Here is an 18,901-nt window from a genome sequence, read left to right on the forward strand (position 1 = left end):
ACAGATTAGTCTCTTTTGGGCAGTGATTTGTTTTATACGTTTCTTATTTCAGTCCATTCTCCAATTTCATTCATAGTTGATAACGTTTATTATGTTCATGTGTAAATTGACCAACGACATCTACGCATGTTTGTGTCCTATGAGGATGTGTATGTTAAACAAGTAGAAAATATTATAATTATAAAAATTTTGTTCAAGACACGTTAACGGTCTATTGTTATAGAATATGATGTTAGATTTCTACTTATGTAACTATCTGGGTTTATAATTATACTTAAACTTCCAGATCTAAGTTTTAACCCAACTGGAGAACGTAGCGAATGTCCTACGCTAATTATGTGGCTGCTTGCTTTCCTTTGGGATTGAGTGATTGATAAATAAATCAATTGATCGTTAGATTGATTGGTTAATTTAGTTATTAAACTATAGATTGAGGAATTGATTGATTTATCGATTTATTGCTCTACTGATTGATTTATCAATTGGTTGATTGAATGATCGATCGATTAATTGATTGATTAATGGAGTGATTTAATTCCTCCGTGTTACGGAGGGTGATGTTAGTTATAGAAATACATAAAGAATTAGCAGCTGAAAACGTAGCAGTAATTTGATAAAATAAAATGTCAAATATTAAGCACAAATTATAATTATTATCAAAGTTGAGGGGATACTGTACATCCGGCATGGAAATAAACCAGAACATTTAAACGATTGGATAAGTAGATATACTCACTTCATTATTCTTCACCTTGCAGGTGTAAATTGTGCTACATTATAAAAGTACACAAGATGACGTCAGTATGCTCAGATCTTACATTTTAAACAAATTACAGGAACATCAAAGCACAAGAGGTATCAGCATGGTGTATGGTCAAATATTCCTTATAGACATTTTCCACATGGAAGCAACAGTTGTGAAACAAAGGAGATAGAATAATTTGATAGTTACTGGGGAAAAAACAAGAAAATTTTTTCACATTATTCTTAAAAGATTATTAACAAAATTAATGTTGGACAATTAATCGAAATACATTTAAACATCTAGAACCAATTTATTAATAATATTGCACCAAAACATATCATGTTCTGTTGTAAGACAACTACATGCACCTATGAAATTATCGACGACAGAATTACAAAACGCTTGACAACAAACACAGCTAGCCTCATCCGCAGATGAAAACAGCTGGATCAAAGTATTGGCAATAACCCATTAGGACCCATGACGTGGGTGGAAATATTCTTGCTACTTCCCACATTACTGGTGAAATCAAACTGTCATCAGGCAAGAGCGTAAAGTCCTTGCAGTGCACAGGACATGTCTAACAAATTATTATTCCGATTTATTTTATATAGCAAACAGGTCAATTACAGGTAAGATAAAATGTTTTGTACAATAAACTTGTCACAAATATAATAGGAAAGAGACAAGATCCTGCAAGTAACTTGTACACATTAGTAACGTAAATACGTCACTGAAAGTATTATTCAGGTTTGAAAATCACGAACTGTATCCATATCTTGATTATATTTTCATACAATACTGGTGTTTGATCAATAAGTTTTAAAACGTTCAAATAGTGACATTTAAATGCAAACTTTCATATCATTACAGTATTGATATAGAAGGAGTCAATAGAGTCGCATATTCCTGTCTTTTGTATACTAAATTTGTGCAACACATGGTTTTCAATCAGTGACTTTTGAACTGCAAAGTGACTACTAGTGAATTTATTTGCCCATACAAGCAAACTGACTTCAAGATAATTAGTTTAGCCCTTCAAAGATAATTAGTTTAGCCCTTCAAATCCATAACTGACTTCTAGTAAATTATTTTACTGCCTAAAAGCAAACCGCCTGCTAGTGATTTTGTTTAGCCTTTCAAAAGCAAATTGATTTTTAGTGAATTATGTCATCTCAACAAATCAAGAATACATCGTATGTATAATCTCAGCAGTATTTTGATAATGCAAGATTCATCTATAACATTTGTTTCAGTTATTAAGTATATCTACCACAATATTGTACATAATGAGATCGTAGCAGTTACAAACTAGTGAATTATATCAGACAACTATTCATACGTATCATGTCTGTCGATTTATGGCTATTTTTTTAATCCTTAAATTTATTCAAGACCTTGTCTCTGACAAAGCTTATTTGTTTGATTTTGTATATCCTGCAATTCCTCATGAAGTCAACCTCTAAAGGACATATGGCATTGCATGATATTTTGTCACAAGTAGATAACACGTATTCAAATAACAGGTAGATAACACGTATTCAAATAACAGTGTCAATATCCTTAAGACTTAATCATGCTTCTACAATTTGTTAATTGTTAACCCGAACGTAATCCTGGAATTTCTCTGTCTTACTCCCTAGTAACCTTTCCCTTGTTTCGGCCTCAAAAAATGGTAACTTTCTTGCCAAGAAAGTATTACGTTGGCCCCTTTATTTTATGTATCTTGACATTGTACAATTCACTTCTACCTTCTAGAAGCCACTGGATTTATATTAACCAGAATGGCATATGAGATTAAACTGTCTCAAGTGGCTCTATCGAGAGATAACGTTGACTCTTCTAATAAGGAAACAAGCAGATGGAGTGGAAATTTTCCCAGAAAATATCGCTGCTTATTTTAAGAATAGAACATTTTTGAGTGTTCGAAATTGTCCCTTTATTATTCTCAAAATACAGTAAAGTACTGCAACTCCCCAGTAATAATAATTAAATGATATTTAATCATACACCTGCCAATCAGAAAACCTATCAGTAGCTTGACACAGTATGATCATTATATATATATATATATATATATATATATATATATATATATATATATATATATATATATATATATATATATATATATATATATATATGGATCTATTCCATCCTTGCCGTGGGCAATTTATATTCAGCTCTGTTAAGCATGATTGACGGTCAGCACGAAATGTAAACCTTCATAGTCCTTTGTGTGCCATAGTATGTATATGTGTGTGTTTCTTCCGAGGACACCTTGATTTAGGTTGAGACGTATTTGAACGCTGTTATTTTTCCCGCTTCATTTTCCAGCTTGGATGTTATTATGTAATTTTTTTTCACTGTTAGTCTGCACTTCAGGTACGTTCCTTTAGAACTTACTGGGAGTCTGGTGCCTATCAAAAGCAATGTCGCTGGCTATGTGAGTTCAAAGGGTGCCTGAAGAGTTGCGTTAAATACTTCGAAAGTATCTAATTATGTCATGTGTCAAAATACAATAACAAGAATTCCCTCGGATATAATGTACTGTGAAAATGGGGCAGATGACACTTTTTACCAGGGAGAAATGTCAAATGATTTAACGGTTTGTGTTACATATTGACATAGAATCGAGACCCTGACAAAACTCAAGCAGATTCGTGTCGGATAAGTTTAATGCCAAGATAATAGCTGATCTAGGTAAAGATAAACGACAGGATAAATGATCCAGACATTACAGATGAATTCATCCAGTTGCAATTTCATTAGATGAGGACTTGAATTCCATTGTCCGCGTTTAAAAAGAGTAAATGAAGTTTCTTATAAATGAGTTACAGCTGCCTGAAATAGTCTAAGAAAACGAGCTTGGAAACGTTTTTGTTTTTCTTGTTTTTATTGAACATAAGTTATCAGGGTTTAACATATTCCCTTAATAATCTCCAGACTAGGTGCATGGGCACTACCTCAAATTACTTTGCATTCTGATCTTTCCATATGATATTTAAGCATCATACCACTCAGGTACAGAGACACATATTCACAAATATTGTAGACAAAAACATAATTGCATACAAACAAAGAAGAGTTATTAAACTGATTTTCTGTTTCTTGTTTTATGTTGGTTTTTTTTGTTGCTCAAAGATGAAAGTCATGAAAGCATAAAACATACATAGAAAAGAATTTCGTATCAATAGTTGACAATATTGCCCATGTTTTCTTAAACTCATCCATTGTTCTTATTCCCTTTGGCCACATATTTTTCCAGCGTTTTATATAATAACACACAAATACTATAATACCTCAAATTTGTGATGCACATAATGTTCTCTATAAAACATATTTTGCAATTCAGCTTTGCAAGTTAATAAGTTCATTAAAGCTGGTATTTCCTATAAAGGCAATTTTTGTCAAATCTTAATTTAATTGAAATAGGAACTATTCTACAAATAATTTCCGAACTTTTCAGTAGTCGAATAGCTATAAAACAAGTGCTCAATATGTTCTATTCCCTCGTTACAAAAGATTACGTTACTTCTTCATTTTTACTTAAATGAATCCTTTTTTAAAACTATCGTGTGGCAATATTTCTATGAAGAAATCTGAAATTAATTCTAATCAGTTTTGTTTATCATTTACAAGCTCTAGCAAAACAAATTAGTTTATCAGTTCATCTACACCAATTGCCCACTCTAAGAGCCAGAACCAATTTTCATGATTGCCGTTTGGCTTTCGTATCCTGGATCTTATAAAGTCTTTAAAAACAAATTTATTCTTTTCTCTTTGTCAAAGAGTTTATGTTTAGTCGAAAACTACATGAAACGTGTTTGCACTTTCAAACAAATTTATAATTTTCTTTTTCCACTTTTCCGATATTTTGGAGATAAAGCAGAATACTGTATGAATTTTCAAGTTGATATAGTTTTTTTTACTTATTTCATCAAGGGTTAGAAGGTAGCCATGTGCATTAAAAAGATGTTGAATAAGCAAAACACCATTTCTTCTCCATCTTATCTATGATTTGAAATTGTGGAAAGTAACTATAATTTGTAATAAATTTTAGTAAACAGTAGCCGGTTTATTATTCCACAGCGATAAAGCATAACGCCAAAAATACTTTTAATGGGTGTAAAAAAACTATTTTAGTTAAATATTTCCCAGTTTAAATAGGTGTGTCTCCAAATGTTTGTCAACAAGCCAGGTTGACCAAAGTCCATCTTCAGTTAGTAAAAGACACCTAATCCAGGAAAGTTTTATATGACACACAAAAGGAGTGCAAGTGAATCATATTTAATCACCCTCCCTTCAAATGAGCAATGAGTGTCTCTTTTAACCTTTTCAGTTTTTACTGTCCCAGATGAGCTGAACAATGAATGTATTCGTTTCATATCTATACCGGGTGGGGGATTTGGTAGAATTGAAAAGAAATGAATAAATTTAGGCAAAATCAGCCATTTTATCAAAGTAATTTTTCCTATGAGGGAAACATTTATTTTTGCTCCACGGTCATGCAATTTCTTTACTTCCTTCCTTAAGTTATGCCATATCATCCAAGTTTAAAAAGAAATTAAATACAAGTAATTTAAAATTGTACGTTAACCGGTTAATAAAATTCCTGGACATTTTGTTTTTAATTGGAAATTGTGAAGCTAATATTTGGAATTATTTTCACCACTAAATGGACCTTGCATATTTCTATCTTGACATTACACTTCCTTCCACGTCTTTTTTGCTCAATAGATTTTCATCTAATCTGCTTTTTTAAAATTCAGTGATGTTATTTTTTCATTTATTACAGTATGTAAGATATATATTTCAGCTTCAATTTTCTTGAAATGATTTCCTCTTGTTTCCCATTAGTTTATTTATATGTAATTGATTCTGATCTTATAATCATTTTAAGGATTTCAAGAAACAATTTATCGTTACAGGTGAGTTTCACTTGAAGTTTGTTTTTTCTTTCAGCCTTCATAATTTGCATTTTTCTACTGTGTTAACATAAACCTTGTTACGAAATTAATTTAGTTATATGTTCATTTTACTTTAATAACTTGCATTTCCGGAACAGAGAACCTCTAGGACTAGGTAATGCAGATATAGACAATTTCAGTGTTATTGCTGAATGGAATAACAGATGAGTTAATATAATTTTATAACATGCCTTCAGAAATTAAAACAGTCCAGCCTACTCTGTTTCAATGATTGCAAATACTCTTCTGTCAAGATTCACTGTTCTCCATGGATCAAGTAAGTCAAGTAGATTCCTGACGCCCTGTACTGTTGCTTAACCCATGATGTGTTTATCATGGAGGGCATTATAAGAGTCATTTTCCATGTCTAGATTCTTGACATCCTGTACTGCTGCTCAACCCATGACGTGTTTATCGTGGAGGACATTATAAGAGTCAAGTTCCATGTCTAGATTCTTGACATCCTGTACTGCTGCTCAACCCATGACGTGTTTATCCTGGAAGACATTATAAGAGTCACGTTCCATGTCTAGATTCTTGACATCCTGTACTGCTGCTCAACCCATGACGTATTTATCCTGGAAGACATTATAAGAGTCAAGTTCCATGTTTAGATTCTTGACGTCCTGTACTGCTGCTCAACCCATGACGTGTTTATCATGGAGGACATTATAAGAGTCACGTTCCATGTCTAGATTCTTGACGTCCTGTCTCAACCCATGACGTGTTTATCGAGGAAGACATTATAAGAGTCAAGTTCCATGTTTAGAAACTTGATGTTCCTGTACTACTGCTCAACCCATGGCGTGTTTATTATGGAAAACATTATAAGAGTCAAGTTCCATTTCTAGATTCTTGACATCCTGTACTGCTGCTCAACCCATGACGTGTTTATCCTGGAAGACATTATAAGAGTCACGTTCCATGTCTAGATTCTTGACATCCTGTACTGCTGCTCAACCCATGACGTGTTTATCCTGGAAGACATTATAAGAGTCAAGTTCCATGTTTAGATTCTTGACGTCCTGTACTGCTGCTCAACCCATGACGTGTTTATCATGGAGGACATTATAAGAGTCACGTTCCATGTCTAGATTCTTGACGTCCTGTCTCAACCCATGACGTGTTTATCGAGGAAGACATTATAAGAGTAAAGTTCCATGTCTAGATTCTTGTCGTCCTGTACTGTTGCTCAACCCATGACGTGTTTATCATGGAAGACATTATCAGAGTCAAGTTCCATGTCCTGAACAATATTTTAGTCACCACAAATTATAACAGAGGAATTATCGAAATGTGTAACATCCTAATTCAAATTTCTCTAAAACAAAATCACCCTTATCAATATGATGGCCGTTTAGATTCACTGGCTTTAATCTCTATCCATTAACTGATAAATGTATGAGAATGCATCTGCCCTAGCAACCACGAATGTTTCCTGTCCATGTGAATAACAAAGTCAACATTATTTCTAGACAGGACAGCAACACCAGCACTATTGCTACATTTATGGCCAAAAATACACTTATAACCCCATTCTGTACTTTTCAGTCATAGCAGCACTATTTGTGTCTTGCAAAGATATAAAAGATGCATTCTTCTGTTTGATGCGGTGGAAGATATATTTTTCTTTTGATATTAGAACTATGTAGACTCCTAGCATTCATTGACAAGATTGTAACGTGAGTAGCCGTTGTTTAATTCTATTTTCAATAAAACTTTAACAGAGTTTATATAAATATGCATTAGACAACTTGATAATAAAATGCACTCGCATACATCTTGAGATACACTCACACATAATCAAGATATATTTAAAAGCATAAAAGTATAGTACAATGTCGGTTCCACTTTGTACATATATGAAGTTGCCTAGTATAGAGGTACACGAGGTGTGTTATACTCTGGAGTTTTGGTATAGTTGTTTAATTTCAACATCAATACAGTGTGGATAAAAGGATATTTGGCTCATCCATATTCTTGCTTTACGAAAGTATTTCACGCCATCAGTGGTCCTCACGAGTATTCGTGATAATAGAATGCATTGTCAACATTTCCTTTGAAAATCGAATTTCGATACTTTGAAAGATTTAAGCAAACACTATCCAAATATTCAATATTCAATTCTTTGATCCACAAATGGTTAGAATACCAGTATGATGTTCACTGGGGCATAAATAGTAGAGGTTTTAGCAGAAGTGTTATATTCAATAACAATGTTCTCTTTTCTTCATTATCCAAGAGCTATGCGATACGTCCTATCCAACCCCAAACCCCATGTTTCTTTTTTGTTTCGGGGTGGTGGATTTTCACTTCTCCCTATTATTACAGAAGGAACTCTAATGCGTACTCTGTCTTCTTAGTAAATAGAAAAGACATTGCGAATATTCTGACCAAATATCAAAAGTAACCATACCCAAAAGAAATGAAACGTTATCGCATGTCTACATTTTGATCGTCGATGATGTATTATCATTACGAATGCGTGATATTTTTAAAATTCTTTCTGGCATTATAGAAACTTTGCTCCTTCAAGTTGAAATCATCTATAAACATTTCTAGCTTATCTTAAGGTTATACTGAATGGAAGCTGTGCAGCAAAAACAGTATGTCAGGTACTTATTAACGCTATGAACTGCAGTACACGATCTTGTTTTGCCCATGAGCATTCCTGTACATGTGATATTTTGGATGGTAGTATATATTCTACAAAAGTAATTTATCGTTGGAACGATATGTTACCTCTCCTGGCAATATTGCGTTTCAGCTGAATGTACAAGCAATAAAAACCGTATTCTTATCGAAGACAACTGTTGGGGTGTATGCGGTAAATATGACGTAAGCCCAGTTATGTTGTAACGGCTGAGGTGTGGTTATATGACCAATTGGAAAAAAATATACGTGGTCAATGGACCATTTTCAAATAGACTAGATCGTTGTACCAGAAATCAGTCTTCACAGCAGAGGTCGTGTCAGTTTTGATGAATATATTGTTTCTAAACTGCATCGTTGTATTCGAGGTTTCACAAATAACGAATGAAAGTTTTAATCATGCTGCTGTTTTGTGAGTCAAAACCGAACAATGTCTTTGTCTGGCAATATCGAATGAATTCATAATCCAGTCTGTCAAGTTTCTGAAGTATGCTACATTTACATTTTCTTAAGGTATCAAGAACAAATCCAACGAACATAATGGTTCTATCATGAAACATAAAGATGATGTTTACAATATGCAAAAACAATCCTGGCAACGAAGAGAACACCAAAAGCTTGTTTCTGTTTCTACCAGATGGAAAAACTGATTTTTATATTTTCAAAAACATTTAACATATGTTTCGTTGATATTTCTCATACCGCACACATAAATAAAATTATACACTCTCTTTAAACGTTTAATACGATAAGTGCTTAGTCAAAATAAAACTCAAACAATTAGTCTTAATTTAACTTTTTTTTATAAGAACAGAATCAGAATCAGTCAATATGACATTCCGTCTGGTAATATTTACAACTGCTGGATTATCTTAGCTAGCAGAGAAGTTTGTATATCTATTTAAACACGAATTCCACGTCTCAAGTTCTCTGTGGATTGTTATATTCATTATACTACCCGCTGGTCGGCCAAAATGGCCTCCAGATATATTATATAAGACGTTCATAAAACGCGGTAGAATTCCAGTGATGTCGGGCATTGTCAAATTTCAACTGCTACACAAAATTTTACGGTTGTATTGAGTTAAAAATTTGTTGTGTGTGTGTGGTAATTTCAGGACCATAATACATTTTTGTGATTTTGGAGAAGTTATGACCTATTTCTAGAAAAGATTCGAATTTGTTCCACTTTAAAGTATCACTGAGGCTATCTATTTTATACCATATTCAGTAGGCCATAAAACCGGACCAACATCATTTTATATCAATTTTTCCGTCTTCCCTCAAGAAAATACATTATTATTTTTAAAATTTCTTTTGCATTAACTACAACTAATATTCATAGTTTTAGGTTACCAAGGACGTTTATGGTCGAAATCAAAGAGTAGTGAATGTTAAATGTCACGTAAAAAAGCATGTTATCCATCATTAATGCTCTTTACATCACACCAGGGTTTTTTTCATTGACAATACATCAATGTGTTTTATTATGTCTTAGATTGCCATGGCAATAATGATACAATGACAATTAAAGGATGTGCGTTTAGAATGCTACGACGTGATACTTTGCATCTTGGTAGCAAATTTTCCTGCCGATATTTATTGTTTTAACATACTGATAGTACTTTTGCGTGTCACAGATGCTGATTGTATTGTCATGAACGGTATTTTCATCTTGTCTGAGTGTTCTCCATTGGTGAGGAAGTAGCACTGTAGGACAGATAAACTTACGCCAGTAACATTATGAGCATTCTGAGACATGAAAATGTACACCTAAATTACATCAATGAGCAGTGTAACAACATTCAATCGAGAATTGATTATTTTTAATCTTAAAATTCATAATAAGATATAGTATATTTATAATTTAGGAAACGTGTTTAAGCGTTTTCATTATTTTAAACAGAAGGATAAAAAGTGACTCAAGAATACTTCCGAAAATTGGAGAACCCATATTTTAAATTATTGCATCGCTGGTACAAGTTATAATCAGTATTTGTATTTGCTTTTGGGTTCTTTTCTTCAATAAATGTCAGCACGTTAACATATCAAGTTCTATAAATTTGATTGGTACAAATACAGATATGAAAACATTTCTGTGAATTTGATTAGTCCAAATACATCTACGAAAACCTTGCGCAGTATTTTTAAGATTTGTTATTACTATTCCGTGTGAATTTGCCTTGCCCCACCTTCGGAAAATTGTCGTGGGCATTAGAATCCAATATAGTTGCATGAATTTTGCACTGAAAAAATACACAGTTGATCATATGAGAAAAAAATGCGCACAAAATTTTCTGAAAGGTTCCGCTAAAATGAGGGTTTATGTTACCTATAGACCAACAACTGTACAACCTTTTGCCATTGGCATGAACAAAATGTTTCTGAGAGGAGGACTTATTATTTCATTATAATTTGTTTCACTCCTCACTTGGCTTCTTGTTAGTAATTACAGAGGAAGTAGTGCTGGACCCACGTGCATAAATGCCTTTAAACTATGAACATTAAATTACCGCTAAGCTTGAAGCGCCTTTGTGCAACCTTTGAAAGCACATTTGTACAACGGTAACTCTTTCTGTTTAAAAACATGGTTGTCCAGATGCCTATACTGAGTTCTTTGGACTATTATAGAGAAGACACAATGATATTTCGCTTTTAATCTATTCATAAATGCTATATTTGCCAATGTATGTATGTATGTATGTATGTATGTATGTTTCAACATAGGAAAAACAAGGTCTTACTTTCTGATGGTGTCATGCGAGAGACGCGGTAAAGTTAGGTAAGTACACACTTTTAGTCTTGAAAAAAAATTACTAAAATTCTACATCACCACCACCACCACAAAAATATAAACTCAACCGAACACAAATTATTAACATTTTAGCGACATGTCTATCTCATCTTCTATAACTTCTTAGGTGAAAATTTTGTATAACCACTGGCATGTAGCGATGAAGCCATGAAGATTACAAACAGTAAAATTTTGAAATACTGATGGGCAGAAATTCTGAAAAGAACATTGAAAGTTTACCATAAGGACATATCGTAGCGAAAAAGAGAAAACATCTTTGTCAAGCAGTAAATAAGATAGAAGTTCTTCCAATGTAAATCTAACATTGTCTGCCAAACATGTCTTCTTGATTTATTATCATAGAGCAAGAATCGATGGCGCCACACTACGGCATGCATTTCCTTTGAAATTTCAAACATTCTTGTGAGTGAGAAGGAACATTTTTAGAAATTATATTATATGAAACTGAATGAATAGTATTCATTATTTTAGAGCATATGTTTATGCGGAAGGGGAATATTATTTCAAAATTTGTTCAGCGTCATACCATACTGTTCGGGATATGATGCAATGTATATTGTGACGTCATGTCAGTGGTTTCCCTTCATATTAGTTTTATTAGAACGGTTTGTAGAGTGGCAATATTTTGCTACGTTGATGTGCATTTTCAATATGTGTCCGCTTTGTTTGCGTATTCAACAAGAATTTAATAATATAATTATTGATTCATTACTTTGTACCGATACTAGAGAAACTAAGAGCAGCAATCTTGTCTTAAAGAACACTTGAAACTAATAGTCAGGTATATTTGGATCGTACAATCCCTAATATCCAAAACCATTGTGACCCCGAAAAATATTCAGCTTTCAGAACATTTCGGCTTATTTAGATGAAACCAAAAAGTCTTTTTCTTTGCTTTTATGTGACGTGAGAGAGAGAGAGAGAGAGAGAGAGAGAGAGAGAGAGAGAGAGAGAGAGCAAAATCATATGTATTATTGAAACGACGCATATTTACATCATTGTTGCTCAAAATTCATTCTTGTATTATTCCATTTTTCTTTAGAACATCTGAAACAGTCGAATATTTCCCATTGTTTTGCGAACAGCATACTCACTGATCAGCTATAGCCGTTGGATGCCTTCACATGTGAATAAATATTAATGTCAGTCATCGCTGCTTAAATATATTTATATAATGATTTTTCTCCTTTGGAATTTAACTGAATCAATTATGTTATTAGAATACCATTTTGTCGGTCACGGTCGGCAAAGTCTCAACGTGGAGGTTACATTCCTTGCTAAATATAATCCTGATATTTAATGAAACAAAATGCGAGTTTCAATAAAAAAAACATTTGCAGATAAACATAATATTTGTTACGCATCAACATATATTTATTAATGATTCGCTTTAAAAACTGACTCTTTCATATTGCAAAATCTTCAGATTAGCTGCTAAAATACACACAAGTATGCAACAAGTTTCTGTTTTGTAGGACTTTTTTAGCGTAAAATTATTGAAATTTGGTATCGAAATTTATTTCGGTATTCGATGTCGAGGGCTTCAATTTACTGGGGAAATATGGTATGAAATAAGGAATTTTTTCCGGACTTAAAACCTTTTCGGTCTCCAACAATTTCCGTTATACAAAGGTGACAGTTTTGAGAGGTTTCCCTTTTCCAAAGGTCTTATAAATCTCCACAATCGATGACATGTCTTGTAAAGTTCATTACCGCATCATTTGACACATATGGATGCATTTTCTAACATATGTTTTCATAGTTTATGTATCTCATATGGTATATCCTTGTTGGTATCAAATAAACTATAGAAAATTGGCAGGCAATATTACTTACCTTATAAGTTTCAACAGGTGAGTACCTATCAACTTCCATTATAAGAATACCTGTCAACTTCCATTATAAGAATACCTGTCAACTTCCATGATAAGAATACCTTTCAACTTACATTATAAGAATACCTATCAACTTCCATGATAAGAAGGATGCTTTCAGTGAATCATCTACAGTCACTTTCATGTTGATCCTATTTTGTAAGAAATGGTCTAACGGAGAAGCGATAAGATTTGTTGTACGTTTTACTATATCGCCTAATCAAATTGCAGTAGCTATTTAATTTAAAAAGCGGGTTAATTACTATCTATGGAAAGTCTGTCATCATTTTGGAATGCTGATATTCTCTATTGTTACCAGCTGTATGATAACAAAGAAGGCTATTTTAATGTTTGTATGAGTAAATAAGAAATATAATAATTTGCATTTTTAATAATAAGATCCACAATGGCAATCTTTAATTCAAGAATCGATGCATTGATTTTGAAAAATGGAAAAAGTGGATCCAATTCTGAAACAAACGGACTGTGGCTCCCATAATTTTCCAGATCTACTGACTCCTTGTGTATTCAAGCAAACAATTTCTAATTGTCCTTGAGTTCCATATTATGGTCGTTTTAAATATATTTATCTCTCGGCGGAACGTTTAGATTTTTCTGCGAACGGAATAACACTCCAAGCTGAATTCTGACAACTGCAGAAAATGAGTGTTCGTTGTGCTTCCATATCCGTTATACTTCTATAAAAGGGTTAGTAACGCCAACGTTTACCAAATCTGTAAGGACATCATTAAGAAACCATATTAATATTATGCATGCAAAAGAACAAATTTTAGCTTTTTACTTGGACTTTAAATTTAATATCTAACATCAAAGCTTGTTTGAAAATACCAGATGAATATTTTTTTAATTTTCATTACATGGTGATATAAAACTAGTTAACTACAGTGATGTTCAAAATGCACGTGCACGCTGTATACATCATTTATGGTGGAGACCATTACCCTCGAATAATGACTAATTGAAAGATCAGCATGTTTATCACACATTAAATCCACTATTTCCAACTAAAAGAAGCCTGAATAATGTGAGAACCCTCCGAAATGTAAGAATACTTGATGAAAGGACCCTGTGGGCATTCTGATGAAGATAACAGAGACTTAAGTTGGATCAAGGTCAGTCAGACGAAGACATAACTATTCATTTAGGTACTGACACGCATTCATAATATTTTTTACAGATAATATTAAGTGCTATTGCAGTCTTATGCTCTTTAAAATCTTGTATTTATATCAGAAGTGAATCTTTCGCTATTCAACAGGAAATAGCCACTGTCATTGTCAAAAGATAACGCCGACTTGTTTACAAGTATGTTGAGATAGACATTTTGACCAAAGCTAGTCTTATTGAAGAACGGCATTCAAGAGAAATTGATTCCAACTTAATAATACAATAAACTGATACAGTCTTAACGACAAAGAGATTCTGAAAAAATAAACGGCTGTAATTATGGAGATATTTAAAGTTCTCTCACATTTTATGAAGAAGAAACAGTTCTAACTACATCATAAACTATGCCTTTTTTTAACTATACGCTGACATTGTATAATTTTCAAGCATCCATATAACTGTCGGTCAAAAATAATTTGAACAAAGGAAACAAAATGCAGATACACCTTTAACATTTCTTGAATATTCAGATTTTGAAGAAACATTTTTCAGAACTTTTCTAGGACATTTGGTAGTAATTGAAAATAAATTATCTCAATAAATGAAACAATCCTGCTGTAGACAATTATTATAAAATTATGCAATGTTACGAATGCAAGAATGGAAGCATAATGGATGAAACAGAAGAAAGAAACAACCAATAATATACATGTACAGTGTGCGTAAAATCAGTGAGATAGAAAATGTTCAATAGCGGAGGACAAGCACAGATTAGGGAGAGGACAAGCACAGATTAGGGAGAGAACAAGCACAGATTAGGGAGAGAAAGCAACAAGGAGGTGCATATGAATATATAAGAACCATTAGAAATAGAAGCGGTTTATTTACAAGACAAAACAAATTTAAAATGCTAACAAAGATAATACCCTGATAAATGCAACTGAGTTAATGCTCGATTTAAATCCGAAATTTTCAATACAAAGCAATAAATATTTTTGATAAACGCTTTTTATTGTTTTCTAGTGATGATTTTGTTAATAGAAACATAGCACAATCTGATGTGACCTTGTGGCATAACTAGTCAGTGTGGATAGCAACAGATGAATATTAGATTTTATATTGGTATTTAACAGATCAAAGTGAACAGTAATTAGTAAATCGGTTATTATTATATACAAGAACTGTTGTATAAATGTAACAAACCTTCACCTGGTGAACGCGTTTGTTACAAACAATAGCAGCAGACAGCATCCAACTGAAACAAAATTGACACAGTCTGAAATAATTTAACATTCCACTTAAAAACAAAATTGATACAGTCTGAAATAATTTTAACATTGCACTTAAAAAACCATTGGAGAAATCTTAACGGTAAAAATAAAACTATTGTCTATGAGAAACGGTCTTATTTTTTGAGGTTTTTCCCTGATATGACAGATATAAACAAAATCATTGCCATAATGTAAGAAGGACGTGGTTCTTTTCGCTACTTGAGATAACAAAATCTAACATATACTACAATGCAAGAAATACAATAGCCGATGAAGTAGATATGACATATTTTACATCAAAAACGCAACAGTCTGAAAGAAGAAGGAATATTGAAATTAAATGCGTAGAAGTAAGGTGATATGTATTTCAGAATTACAGATACAAACGAGAACATCTTTTTATAGTATGATTCCATATAATCAAATACTGCTAGTAGTTAAGGGGGACGATTCAGCGACAATGGGAATTAGCATTACAGAACCCCCTGGGACTGTTTAGCGACTATGTAAATTTAACATTAACCACCCTGGGACTGTTTAGCGACTATGTAAATTTAACATGGACGAAAAATCGTGGGACTGTTTAGCGACAAGGGGAATTGCACATGGGAATATGAGAATAAACAGGGTGGGACTGTTTAGCGACAAGAGGATATGAACAATGGTAAAAAAGTCTTGAGTCACTCTATTTATGTTTTTTAAAAAAAAAATTAAAAAAAATTGGGATTGGCAATGGAAAGTCAATCTCTTTTCGAGAAATGTGGGTGGCCCTGAAAAGGGCCTTTGGGTTTCTTCTTCTTCTAATTTCTTCTATTTCTCCACCAACTTCTTATTTTCTGTCCTACACTCTTTCTCTTCTTTTCTTTCTTTTCTTCCTTTTTTTTCTCTTCTTTCTTCTTCTCCTCCTCTTCTTTCTTCCTCTTCTCATTTTCTTCTTCTTTTTCAATTTTTTCATTCCATGCTCTTATCCTTATCCATTCCTCTTCATCCTCCTTTTCCTCCTTTATTTCTTTCATCACATCACTTATCATGTCCTTTACTTTTCTTAAGTTGTTAATCTCCATCTTCACTCGATGGGGACTATAAGAATAGTGATCCCCGTTTAACCTCACTAACATTTGCTCCATCATACAAAAATTGTCCAGGACGTCTTGCAATGTTTGCAATTTATCAAGGTGGTTTGAAGCCATCTTCTCTGTAGAATGGTTTGAACGACGAATACTGTGGGTTCTTATACGAAAAGCGCGGACGTGATGGAAAACATCCCCCCTAAGACATAAAATTGATATTACCTAGATTATTACTTATAACGCGCGGGCGTGATGGAAAACATCCCCTACTTTTCTCATTTCATATGATCTACTATCCACATACGTGAAGCATCAATAAACAAACCCCTAATCTACTATTTACACACGCAAAGCATTAAAATTAAACCCAAATCTACTATCCACACTAACCTACGTGAGCTCTTACAAACTCACACACACACACACACACACACACATAAAAACACACACTCACACAAATAAAAAGAGTCAGTGTTTATATTCACACTACTCTACATACACACATTGGCAAATCGATTATTATTTCTTTTCTAGAGTATTGGGTAGCCCTGAAAAGGGCTGTTTGTTTTTGAACTCCAGATGCACCTATCTAATGCTGGCACCTTCCTGGTCTGGCACCACACACACATCTTCGACTCCAGTCTCCTTGCCAATTCACGGGTTGAGTGGCTTCACTATTCCAATCTTCTATCTCTGGAATAGTGAAGACTTCCCTTTCTCTTCTTCTATTTCTTATTCTAGGATGAATCGGCATCCTTACCTCCTGTTGTAAATGTTATGCAGCTACAGGTTGGGGAGATGTTCTTGCTTCAGGTGTCACCTTGCACACAGGGTTCATCATAGGGTGACACCTGATTTCTCTCTTTCTTTCCTCCTCTTCTTTCATTTTTCTCTCTTCCTCCTCCTGTTCTATCCTGGCTTCTTCCACAAGGGTCTCCGCAGCCAGCTCGTTCATGAGGCATCTGGCATATTCCAGGTGCATCTGGAGTTCAAAAAGTTTTTCAAGTCTGCTACTCATTTTTTAGTGTTGATCAATCAACAAGGGTAGCTAGACTGATTTTTAATTTATAGTGAAAGCGCGGACATGATGGAAAACATCCCCCTAAAACAAAATTGATCTTACCTAAATCATGACCAAAACAACGCACGGACCTAAAAGAAACACTCACTCACTTTTTTATACTTCCCATCACTATTCTAAAGAAATGTATTAAACAAATAATATACTATTCACATACGCAAAGCAATCCAATCAAACCCCAAATATACTCTCCCACACCTCAAACAGCAAGAAAACAACAACATGATCTTAATCTACTATCCACACAAACGTACGTGAGCACTTACAAACACACAATCCTATAAACAAACAAATACACTCACATCACAAAAGAGTTAGTGATTATATTCACACTACTCTACCTACACACATTGGCAAATGGATTGCTATTTCTTTTCTAGAGTATTGGGTAGCCCTGAAAAGGGCTGGGTTTTTTTTGTTTGCTATGGCAATCTTTTAGTTTCTAAGAATGCGACGTCCTCTGAGGATAGACTTTCTGACGATAGGTCTGCTTCTTCGGAAAGAGAAGAAGAACTCTTTGGTGTCGATACGACAATCGACAAAGCCTCTCTCAGGTTCAGGTTCCTGCTGCTGCTGCTGCTGTTGTTGTTGTTGCTGTTGCTGCTGTCTCTGAAGTCTGTACTTCTCTGTCCATTCTTCTTTCTCCCTGTTCACTTCTTCTCTGAAGAGCTCTTCTATCAGGTCTTCAGTGACTTTTAACATTCACACATTCTCTATCTCTTCTGGCTTCGGTATCAGACTGTGTCTGACCCTATGCAAATTCACGTAGGCTTCGTTTAGCTTAGCTAGTTTGGAGCACATCTTCGTAGGAGAATGAGTCAACAATGGATGGTTAGACTGGAAACTACCCCGGTTCTTAAAGTCAAAGCGAGGACGTGAAGGAAAACATCCCTCTACGGTTTTCGAGCCGCAACGTTCAATGAGTGTCATGAGAGGGATAGTAAGAAGTCAAAGAGCATGAATCAACATTCTTATAGCCAAACAAAAGACAAAGGCATTTTTTTTTCAAAACACAACATTTTTTATTCAAAATCACTTAACACTAACAAACAACTCTAACATTTTTAACAATAATCCAACAATATAACATCAAACATTTTTTTTTCAATTTACACATTATTTTGGACAGGGTTGGCAACGTTATGAATGAAATTGTGATTTCCACTGTTGGAAGTCATTAGGCCATTGATGGACACTACGTTTCCTAGCTTGAGACAAAAGATAAGCATAATGGTCACATAATGGTCACAAAACCATCGATCTACTTTCACATCGTTTCTTGAAGAAGAACGAGG

Source organism: Sinohyriopsis cumingii, chromosome 18, assembly GCF_028554795.1.
Source record: "Sinohyriopsis cumingii isolate HCF-2022 chromosome 18, ASM2855479v2, whole genome shotgun sequence".
NCBI lineage: Eukaryota > Metazoa > Mollusca > Bivalvia > Unionida > Unionidae > Sinohyriopsis > Sinohyriopsis cumingii.